This window comes from Lathyrus oleraceus, chromosome 6 (assembly GCF_024323335.1).
Source record: "Lathyrus oleraceus cultivar Zhongwan6 chromosome 6, CAAS_Psat_ZW6_1.0, whole genome shotgun sequence".
NCBI classification, from domain to species: domain Eukaryota; kingdom Viridiplantae; phylum Streptophyta; class Magnoliopsida; order Fabales; family Fabaceae; genus Lathyrus; species Lathyrus oleraceus.
In genome coordinates, this window is record NC_066584.1 from 13,208,419 (window position 1) to 13,220,674 (window position 12,256).

The following is a 12,256-nucleotide window of genomic DNA, read 5'->3' on the forward strand; positions in this document are numbered from 1 at the left end:
ATGATTTCCGCTATCGGACCACCCACCATTTTTTTCCACGCTCCAGATGTCCAATCCTGGGCATGAGGGTGTGTGTTAAGAGTCCCACATCGGACAATATATGGCCTGAACATGAGTTTATAAGTGGGGGCAGCCCTCACTCTACCAACCGGTTTTGTAGGGTTGAGTTAGACCCAAATCACACATTCTTAACAAATACAAGAAAAAAGAACTATCTCATACAATAAAAAGAATTTCGGGACGTAACCCGTTCTCAAACTTCACACATTTTGAAAATTCCCCAGTAGCCTCATCATAGGGAGTGTAATACTTCGACAGCTCTGTGAACTTAGCAGCATACTCAGTAACAGACCGGTTGCCCTGCTTCAATTCTAAGAACTCTATCTCTTTCTTTCCTCTGACATCCTTTGGAAAGTACTTCCTCAGGAATCTCTCTCTGAACACCGCCCAAGTGATCTCAGCACTCCCAGCAGCTTCCAACTCAGTGCGGGCAGCAACCCACCAATCATCTGCTTCCTCTGACAGCATATGCGTACCGAACCTGACCTTCTGGTTATCGGCACATTCAGTCACTCGGAAGATCCTCTCGATCTCCTTCAACCACTTCTGAGCACCATCTGGATCGTATGCTCCCTTGAACATTGGAAGATTGTTCTTCTAGAACTCACTCAGCTGACGAGCAGCTCCCAATCCCACAACATTCGGATTCCCTCCAAGTACTCCAGCTAGCATACCCAGAGCCTCAGCAATCGCAGCATCGTCTCTACCTCTTCCAGCCATCTCTATTCTGAGAACCCAACAAGCTAAAACAATAAGTGCTGATAGGGTTACACAACACCTATCACATACAGGGAAACAGAATAATTACGACTCGACTCGACCGACTATGCTCTGATACCACTAATGTAACACCCTTCTAATATACCCCAATAATTAATTAAAACAACAAAATATGAATCAGAGTAGATATGCAATTTCAGGGTGTCACACTTGACACTTCACACCATTCACCAAAATAACTTGTCATGCTCATTTATTAATCAAAATAAAACATTGCACAATTCGCAGCGGATAGAAATCTAACAACATGCAAACCATGTAACACATCGCATGTAAAATTTGTTCAGCAACCAAAAATGAAAACAAAGTAAAACATCCCGTCCCGATGTTACATATACCAGAGCATGACCCACTAAGGAACTACACTAGACTCCAAGCACTAGCTTCTACTCAATCACTGCTCGTTACCTGAAACATAGTTGTAAGGGTGAGTTCCTCAATCGATATAATAAGTATTATAAAATATCATGTAATGCTAAGTAAATTAACACATTCATCACCCTAATCATATCACACATTCAGCAACGGCAACATCAACTCATAATCATACTCAACACAAACACAAAACACACGTATAATATTGGAATACATCCATTCATATTATACGCCATACATACATTATGAAATGAGACTCCATGCATGCGGTACCGACTATTCGTGAACACATAGTTCACCTCACCGATCAAACCCAGATACGGCTACCAAGCTCACTAGTCACACTCATTTGAGACCTAGTGACTCACTCACTAATTCCTCACCATGGGAATTAGCTACCACCATAAAGGCTATGCTATGCACGCTAAATCACCTAGCATGCAAACATCAACAACAATCCACAATGGACATATGCTCACACTCTAAGCCATAAACAGTCCATCCACAATTGTATACATAATAGATATATTCACATCATTATGCGTACCATCATACATCATCAGCATATTTATCACAGAATCATATCATGTCATGCCAAAATAATAAATCACAGTATTAGCACACTCTACTAATACCTACACTGCTCAAAACAACGGGAAATGATCCCTACTATATCATACGTCAGCTAAATCACATCACTCAGCTGAAATGACCAAAACTGCACAACAACAGCTCAGAAAAATCAAACTTCTGCCCATACACGTATGCCTCATGCCCATACGCGTATGGCACATTTCCTAGCCAAGCCCATACGCGTATGGCCTGTCTCATACGCGTATGATACGCGTACCACTTCTCCCATACGCGTACCAACAGAGACAAAACTACGTTAGAACATCATCTCCTTCATTCATACGCGTATGGCCTCACCCCATACGCGTACCACTCACATGCTACGCGTAAGTACACGCGTATGGCGCGTATCAGCACCAGTCTCCTCCCCTCTAGGCCATCTCATACGCGTATGGCCTAGTGTCATACGCGTATGACCAGAAACCAAATTTCCAGATCTGCTATGGGTTTTTCTCTGCTACGAGATTTCTCAAATCCAACCTCCCACAGTCCAATTTTTACACAGCATTCGTTCATATTATCTAACACAGATCATACCCATTCAATTTCACAATTTTCAGCATTCATCATCCTGATTAGAGTCGATTCAATGGCTTATTACTACCCATTACATGTTAACCCATAATGCCCATTAAACGACGATAAACCCCCCCCCCCCCCCCCTTACCTGAGTTAATCCGGCAAATCCTTTAACTTCAAGCTTTTCCTTTCTTCAACCCTTTTTCTCTGGCTCTTCCTTTTTGCCCTTTTTCCACTTTTTAGTCGCTTCTCTGTTTTCACGTGTAAAAACCTTTTTACTAAATGGGACTCTTTACCGATTCCAAAAATCATTCCAATTCCAACTTTATTATTCCAATAATAATAATCCAATAATATTCCAATTATTTAATTAAATTAATAAATATACTAATAATAATATATATGAAGGGTTTATCTTTTATTTTGAAAAATAATACCCTCTCATTCATATTATCATCATAATATACTATTAAACTTAAATTAAATAATTATCATATTTTATCGGGGTGTTACAGGACCCAGGGCGAAGAGATAGAAGGATGTTCCGGCTCTTTATGAACCTTCTTTGTGGAGAAACCCCGCCTTTTATGCCATGGCTTTTGCTGATTATTTCTTTTCATTCTCTAGGAACTTTCCAGATGATTATCAGAGGCTTTTTGCCCTGTCTCCTTCCCGACTATCAACTTTACGGGATGCCAACCTATGAGATATTTCTCAGTAGAGAAAGTGTTAAAGGAGAAACACTCTGATAACCTGAGGAGAATGCATCTCATAATGATTAGCCTGAACAAAAGTACCCGGGAAGGTTGGATGGTGTTGAAGCAGATGAAGGTAATGAGGGATGACCTGGAGGTGCTTGCCGAGGGAAGGACCGCTCAGACGCGTGTTTAGCAAGCAAAGGTGGATGGTTTAAGGAAGTTTCTCAAGGAAGCTCATGGGTGATCTTGAAATAAAGAAGGAGCGGTTTTCTTAGCGTAAAAATGACGTTATAGTGGCCTTTGTTCACCACTTAGATGAGGTGAGAAAGAGCACAACCATCCTTTGTCTCCATCTAGATTTAAGCCCTCTAAACCCTTTTAACATATGCGTCCCTTTATGGGCGTATCTATATTAATTGCTTTCAGTGCTAACTATTCTTTTGTTTTGCATTAATCTTTAATATGTTTGTAGCTATGGTCACTTTTAAGGCGATGAGAATCCCTTCTCCTGAGGGATTTGTCATTTTCGCTCATACATATAGGTGGCAAGAATCCTCTCTAGGGGATTTTTATCTTTAGTTGTATATATGGGCGACTATGATCCTATCTTGGGGATCTTTTATTTTTAGTTGCCTTTATGGGTGACTAGGATCCCATTTTGGGTATATGTTATTTTTATTTGCCTATATGGGTGGCAAGGGTCTCAACCTAGGGGAATCCAAGATGTATAATTTCCTTCGTGGGTGGCAAGGATCCTCTATTGGGGGATCCAACATGGTAATTGCCTCTATGGGCGGCAAGGATCCCACCTTTGGGAATCTAACATGTATACTTGCCTCAGTGGGTGGCAAGGATCCCACCTTGGGGAATCCATAACGTATAATTTCCTTCGTGGGTGGCAAGGATCCCACCTTGGGGGATCCATCATGGGAATTGCCTCTAAGGGCTACAAGGATCCCATTTTTGAGGATCCATCATGGTAATTTCCTCTATTGAGAGGATTTATCATACGCCTGGATATTCTACAAGATATAACACAACGAATAAATCTAAATAAATAAAGACGAGATGCCTCATTAAAAATCCTCACTCCTTGGAGAGCACAGAGGGAAAATAGTGCACCTCCTCGGTTAAAGGTTGGTCATCCAATAATTATATTATAAGAAGAGTGATCATCAATGACTAGATCGTTAACCTTTATTTCTTTGGCACTGTCTTGTTTTCCAAACTTGATCCTCGAAGTGAGGCATCCTTTCACTTAGACTTGTTCCCTCCAAAATCCGACCAATGATCCCTTGATAGGCTTCAACTTTTCGGGATCAAGGTGTAGTCGCTCGAAGGCATCCTAGTACAGTATATTAGCGAAACTTCCCTGGTGATGATAGTATGTCATTGCATGAATTCGGCCGAAGAAACGGATCAAAACAGGTTAAAGAGGAGAAAAAATGAATAAGAAAAACCAAAGAATGAGTAAAAAATAGCTAAGTGTGAAGAAATTAGACTCAGTGAAAAGTCAGGTGAAAAAGGAAGCAAAAGCATGCAGCCACTGGAATAATCATATGGAACACCGCACACGCGATAAGGACATAAAGGCTGCATCGCGCACGATACAGGTCATCACGCGTGTGATGGCTCATTTTTATGGGATTTTCTTACGCATTTTGGTCGATTCTGAAGGCTATTTAAGGGAAATTTCTGGACTTTTTCAAGGGTTACAAAAATTGGCACCAGAAACACGACTTTTATAGAATTGGAGGTGATTTTTAGAGCATTTGAAGCCATTGAAGATCAATCCTTCAAGGAGTCTCATATGCAATTCTTCTTAATTATTTTTGGTATTGTATTTTGAATTATGAGTAGTTAAACTCCTCTAGGTTAGGTTGTATTTTGATGAACCTGTTTCAATATTGTTGGGAAATATATTGATTTAACTTTGCATGAATTCTTTGATCTATAATTTTATTCAATTGTTTCTTGTTCGTAATACTTTTTTTGTGAGATACTATTTTAATATGATTTTTGGCATATAAGGAATACTGACCATTAGTCTATGTGTTAGACCTAGGGCAATTGTCATGCTTACGCTGATTAACTAGGGATATGAAACTCTAAATAGTATCTAGTGAATTAATGCTATGTTGCATCTCCTAATCCTGCTTACGCTAGTGGACTAGGGATAGGAAGATCCGAGTAGTGATTAGTGAGCTATATCGCAAGGGATTGGTTATAAAGGTTTTATTAATTCGATGTGGGATTATATGGATGAGATTGTTCATGTAAGGCATTAAACATCAACAATAGAGAAATATGGGATTATATACACAACCTGACCGCTTCTGTAATTCTGTCGGAACACTTTGCTTATTTTCACTTTGAAATATGAACCCCCAATTTACTATTTTATACGCATTGCACACCTTTTATCTTGTTAAAAAAGTAGCCTTATGGATTCAATATTTTATTAATGCGACACTATCGATACACTTGACGAGAAGTCGTCAAGTTTTTGGCCCCGTTGCTAGGGACTGTTGATAATTTCGACAAGGCGACGCTTGTGCAACGTTTAGTTTTTTTGTTTTTAATTGTAAATATTTTCATTTTTAAATATTTTATTTTTGTTTCTTATTAAGTTTTCTTCTATATTTCTTTTTCTTTTTAGTTTTATTTTGTTAATTTTTTCATTTAATGCAATGCTAGTAGAGTATTTTTATTTTTGTTTGGATGCAAGGTTAGGACAATCATGCAAGAGGAATTAGCTGTTACTTTAGAAAAGTTAATAGCTTATACAAAGGAACGTTGAGCAGAAAATCTATTTCAAAAGCTTGCGGGACATTATTCTGAACCATAACATTACGTCAACATTGAGAAATTATGGGAGGAGGATTCATCATCTCAATTGGAAGAAACCTTGACCAAGTTCATAAAGATTACTTAACTAAATTTCCAGAAAATCAACAGGCAGCAAGAAAACTTGCGAAGGGGCATGGAAGCATATGGTGTGTGTGTTTATTTTACAAGGGTAGGGAGACTCTGAGGCCTTAATAGGTGTATTATAATTTGGATAGTTAAGGCTTACTCACGGCGGTGAGAAGTCGTGTGCGGTAGTTTTTGAGGCTATTTGAAGGACTAGCTCACGTGAGGTGAGAGGTTCTGTTGGTGGATGGTGTTGCTGGGTTACATGCGGGCATCTAGGTTGATGGTGTGTTACGGCTACATAGATTGTAATTCACCTTAAGTAGTGGAGAATGTGTATGACTTAAGACATGTGAGTTCATTTCTTTAGACTTCCTATATATATTTTAAGAAGCGTTGCTTCACTTCTTTTTCTTTCTTTTAAAAAAATCTTATGTATCAGACTTCATTTTCTCGAATCTTTACTTTCATCGACTATGGTGAGGAAAATTACGTTCATCCACGTGTGAGAGATAACCTTTTTGTATTTTTACAGTGGACATGGGCGATAAATTTCTTCATGACATCAATTTTTCCAGCACGGTACGAGAAATGGATGTGTTAATTGAGCATTTCTCTAAAGATTAGAGGGCAGCCATGGACACTTCTGGTGAAATATCCGCACTTTACTTATACCTTCACCTCCCTATCATATATGATTTAGGGGTTCTTCCTCCTTTCTTTTCCCTAAGTTACTCCAAATGTTTGGAGTATACTTAAGGCTTTCCAAATAATCTATTGCAATTTGGGGGTGTCTCCCTATGTCAGGGTGCTTTTATAATTCTACAGAACGGAGTTTCTTCCTAAGAGTGGTTGGGTAACCTTACACCCTTCCTCTATGGTGCGTTTTTTAAATTCTTTTGTTAATCCTTACAAGTAATGAGAAGACAAGTTCATTCGAGTAAGATAGAATGATAATATATCTCATGTTATCGCAGGAGCGGGAGGCGAGCCTTTGTTTCCCCTATCTTGGACCCTAGATACTAAACTTACTGTGAGGGTGGATTCACCTGTTCTTTCTCCTTTGCACCATGAAGTGATTCAGTTTCTGGAGTGCTTACCCCCCATGGAGTCCAACATCCTCATCGCTCAAGACCGTGAAGATGACCACATAGTGGAGGAGTATCTATGTAAAGATAAATTCTTTTTATCTTTGTTTTACCACATGGATGTGCTCTAACGGTTCGTTATGTATAGGTGAGATGATGATGGTGCCCCTCAATGAGAAATAAGATTGTCTAGTGAATATGCAGATGTCCCATCAACAAACGATGTTGTATTTTTCTCGCAGTACTGCTGACACAAGGGGGATGACGCAGGGTGAAACTTCTCGGTATCGCGTTACGAAAAATGCCTGAGCACATCAAATGCTCGAAGATACAATAGAATTGTCACCAAACTTTATTTATGCCCGAAAGAAAGGGAAAATATCGATAAAATCCAAGGGGAAGAGAAATAAGGTAAGGTAGACGATTATGCAAGTGGAATATATTATCACCTCTCACATCCCTTGTACTCAACGAGAACCATTTTGATTGTTCTTCATGCGATTGGATGTAATTATCTAAAGGTTACTTGTAAATGAGGGAAAAAATTATTAATTAATATGCTCGCCAAGGATTTGAACCTTCGTGCCTACATATTCTCATAGTGCAATGAGAAAATCAGAGCTATGTAGTTCATGGTAGAAAATACGAATGTGTTGGTTATTTTTAGGAAACAATTATAATCATATCCTAGATGTCTGTAGACGTTAGCTGATTTTGATCCTTATTCGGATGCTCTAAGCTTTTATTCAGAATGCTAAGGAATGAATTATAACAGTTCTTTTATGAAAAGAAAGAAAATATATTTTGAAAAAGTTTGTGTGATAAAAGAAAAAAGAAAGAGTTGCTTGAATTAAATACAAAAGAAATTATTTGAAGTGTAAAAGAGTTAGTTGAAGTGTAAAAGTCACGTGAAATGAGGAAAGTGTTGCTTGGATGTTGTGGAAGTATTGTTTGAACAAAGAGCGTGTGGAGTTAACCAATAGATGGTGTGGCCAATGCAAGGTTGTAGGATTTTGCCTAGATCCAGGGATCAACACCTACAAGAAGGGGTGTTTGCCTAGGCATGGGACTAACAAGGCTAACATGCATGAAATGGCTTGCCTAAGCATGGGACTAATAAGGCAAGTATGAAATGGTTTGTCTAAGCATGAGACAAACAAGACAAACATGTATGAAGGGATGGTTTTACCAAGCATGGAGCATGTAGGGAAAACATAAAAGGAAAAGGGATTCTGCCTAAGCATAGGACTAACAAGGCAGATATGCATGAGCATGAAGGGGTTTACCTAAGTATGGGGCTAACAAGGCAAATATGAACTGATCTGTCTAAGCATGAGACTAACAAGACAAACATGCATGAAGAAAGGGTTTTGATTCAGAGACGGGTGTTTAACCATGAGGTAAACCCAAAGAATATATGAAAACCCAAAGAATGCAATGTCTGGTCCAAAGGGAGGTCTACTGTTGATTATTGAAGTGTTGTCCACGGGGAAGAAGACTTGACAATTATTCGATTTGAATTGCACTAAAGTTTATGAATGAAGGTAAATACTTTGAACAAATAGGTCAGGCGTCCCGTATCCAAAGATATTCAAAATGAGGATAAAAATACTCCCTTTCATTCCTTCTCCACTACTTAAGGCTCGTGGCGCATAATTCGCATCATAACTGACAAGTGTCGAAAGAAGAATCTTTTTGTTGTACTTGATGATGAAGTGATCCATCCTTGGTGTCCTTTTGTTTTCAGTATTTGCATGATGTCTTGAGCTTGTGTTTGACTTGACTTGATTGTGAAGTCTGGGCTTGAATTTGACTTGAGAGATCCAATGTAGTGCCAATGCAGAAGACTAATCCTATCAAATGATCAAAAAGCTCGTGATAACTTGACTGGATAGGGGAAGCAGACAATGATACAGACAAGTGATAGACTAATCAAAAATGACTTTTACCAACCAATCAATCAGGGACACGATCAGGATATGAATCGCAAGCACATGGATTTTAATTTAATCAAGAATTAGGATAAACATAAACCTTAATTATAAAGAAACTAATGGAATTAATTCTAAACAACTAAATCTAAGAACTAGATCTAATTCCTAATTAAAACCTAATGTGTATTATTATTATGTGCTCAATCACCAAGGTGTCTTAATGAGCTAAATATCAATTAAAACCTAATTAATCTCTAAGTACTAACCATTAATTTTCAAAGTGTTTTTAATAACAAAAATAAAAATGTATTTTTATTTATTAAAAATGTGTTAAAACGGACTAGAGTTGTGTATTTAAAAATTCAAAGAAAAAAAGAAAAAAAGAAATTAAAACAAAGTGATAAAAAAGAGAAAATACAACAAAACAGGGGGTGTAGTGTTAGAGAGGAGTGGGTATGCAGTGAATGAGGCGCATGCCCATTGTCATTTGAAGCCCAATTATGGTCTTGATTGAATTGATCCAGCAGGGAGGTGAACCATTAGACTGCAAGGGGTAGGTTAACAAACGTACGAGCCTCAGAAAGGGCCGGGACCACTACGTAGCCAAGAGATGATGAGAGTTCAGAAGAGGACATTTCACGTTCATCCATTCAAACACACACCTCGCCTGAGCAAAATCCTCGCCTTGCCAGAAATCGCCTCCGGAGGAGGCGAAGGTCCAAATGACTCCAAATACACATCAATCTTCTCGTCTTCCTCCTCTTCTTCATAATCTCATCTCAATTCGACCTAAAACCTCACTAAAATCCCAAACCGAAACGAACACCACATGAACCCTAAAAACGAAATTTGAAACTAAATGGCACATAGGAGGAATCAAAGCCTAACACCTTAGGGCTTTGATTACTCGTAATTAATTCTACATGATGGTAACGACTTTAGTTCGTATAAAGGAGGAAGATACTCACCTACGAGGCGGATTTTGGCCCCAGAGCTGTAGAAGTTGAAGAAGATGATGATGAACAAGAAGACCGGAAATCCTGCAATGAGGTAAGCAACTCGAATCCCAAGCTATCACAATGGAATTTACTTATTCTTCTTCTTGTTCTTCAAAGTGTAGTTTGTAGGTGAAATTGTTGTTTCTTCTGCTTTGTTGTTGTTCTGTGAGAGGTTGAAGGAGAGTGAAATGGAGGCATGTTGAATTTGCAGAGAGGGAGAGGAATCTTAGAGAATTTGGAATGGATTGAGAGTGATTGCGAGTGAAGATTAATGTGATTGTAGTTGATGAATTGAAAAGTGATGAGGATTTACAGGGGATGAATGTACCTAATTTAGGTAGGCTATGGGGCAAGTTTATTTGTAGTTAGGGCAGGCGTGACAGTTGTCAAGTTCAATGAGAAAGTTTGTTAGTGATACTAACAGGGTTAATGATCTTTTAGTGTTAGTTGGAATTGAATGAAATAGTTAGTTAGAGTTAAAGTGACTTGTCATGTTGGTTTAGAGGTTGTGAGAGTTAGTTAGTTATAGTTAGTGAAGAAGAAGTTAGTTGGAATTATGCTGAACTTAGGATGTTTCCTGTTAGTGTAATTGAAAGAGCTGAGTTGATGTAGTTAGATTGAAGGTTGTTAATGAATGATTTTGCAGTGATGTAAGAATGTATTGTAAAAAAAATAAAGTAACTTGCAGGATTTGTTATGGAACGGTTAACTTAGTTAGCCATATTGTTGTTGAACTGCTAGAAGTTAGTATTGGATTTATTTGGAATGAATTGATATCATTGTGAATTAGACATAATGATATGCCTAACATGAATAGCATGAAAATTAAGTTAGAAATGGTATGTTTGAAACTGAACTGGGTTGGTGGTATGTTGATTTTTCTATGAAGTAATTTGTTGATCTCTGTTAAACCTCAACTGCTAGAAGTCAATATTGTGAAATATGATAGTTAGTAAAACATTAAATGTTAACTACTGTTAGAATGAATTCCCTTATGTTAGTTCTGATAGTTAGAAAAGTTTGAACATGAATGATGAAATCGAGCTATGCCATGATTTGCTTTGGTTTTTGATTTTCGAACCTTGATTGAATGTGATTTGTATTATCATGACAATTTAGAATGACCTAGTATGATGAATGCATTGTATTGTGTTCTCTTGAATTGAATTGCTCCTGGTTTCCTAAATTGGTCCCTTTGTATTTTGCATGTCATGAAGTTATACCTCCACTCGTGAGCCTCTAAACTCTATGGTGAATCTATGATGTATGTGCAACTTGCATTTGTGCATTAGATGTTATTTGGGGTTATGGTATGTGGTAGATATGTGTATGACTATGTGTGTGCAATGCATCATAGCTTGTAATCTTGATCTATTTTGCAAATGTGATGATGATGTTGTTTTGCTTTGATATTGCAGGTTGGCTATAGGTATGTAGCAAGTTTGTATGGTGCAAGTATTGTGTGATCTAACAATTGGTTTATTCAATGGTTGTACATGAGGGTTTATGGCATGGCATAACATGGATTACTTGGCCATGAAGAAAACTTGGGTTTAAAGCAATTTAAGAAGATGGAAGGGTGAAAATCAAAGTGAAGTTGAAGTGGAATTAGGTTTTAGGGTCAATATTAGGGTTAGGGTAGGTAGTTAACTTTTGTCAATTGTTTGACCAAAAAATCAACAGTTGACCAAAAGTCAATTGTAGGTCAAACTTAGTTTTCTTTTTTGTAATTTTGTGATTTGATTCCTTTTGTAATGTTTAAAGGTTTTGTACAGAAATTGGTCTTTGAATGGCCATGTAACTTATTCTTCAAGAAAACATTTCCCCCTCCAAATTAGCATTTGAAATTTTGAATTTGAATTGAACTTTGCTCTTTGAATGAAACTTGATCTTGTATGAATTGTGAACTGTAATGTCTTGCCTTGAATCCAAACCAAACAACTAATGGACTAGTGTATTGAAAAATCCCATAAAGAGATTAATCAGTCAAAGTCAATCTTTCATGGTTGACTAAGTGAAACTTGTAACACAATCAATTAAAAAATTAGGGTTTCATAGCTTTGAGTCCAAGAGAAGTGGTCATCACTAGTCAATGTAGCATCAAGAATATCAAAAGGCCTTTGAATCAATGATGTTTACTTCAAAAATGAAATGGTAAATGAATGTCTTATGATGCCATTAGGTATGCAGATGAACTATAGATCAAAAGTCAAATGGAAGTGAAAAAAGGAGGGCAAAGTTTGGGGTATGACAGCTGC

The 12,256-nt window shown here is 37.7% G+C and overlaps 1 long non-coding RNA gene across 1 annotated transcript; it reads left to right on the top strand.

Moving 5' to 3' along the window:
* The first annotated feature begins 9,415 nt into the window (after positions 1 to 9,415).
* Positions 9,416 to 11,858, top strand: LOC127092360 (uncharacterized). The gene is made up of 2 exons (XR_007792162.1): positions 9,416 to 10,050; positions 11,417 to 11,858. It is a non-coding gene; the product is annotated as an uncharacterized LOC127092360 (long non-coding RNA).
* Positions 11,859 to 12,256: the final 398 nt, after the last annotated feature.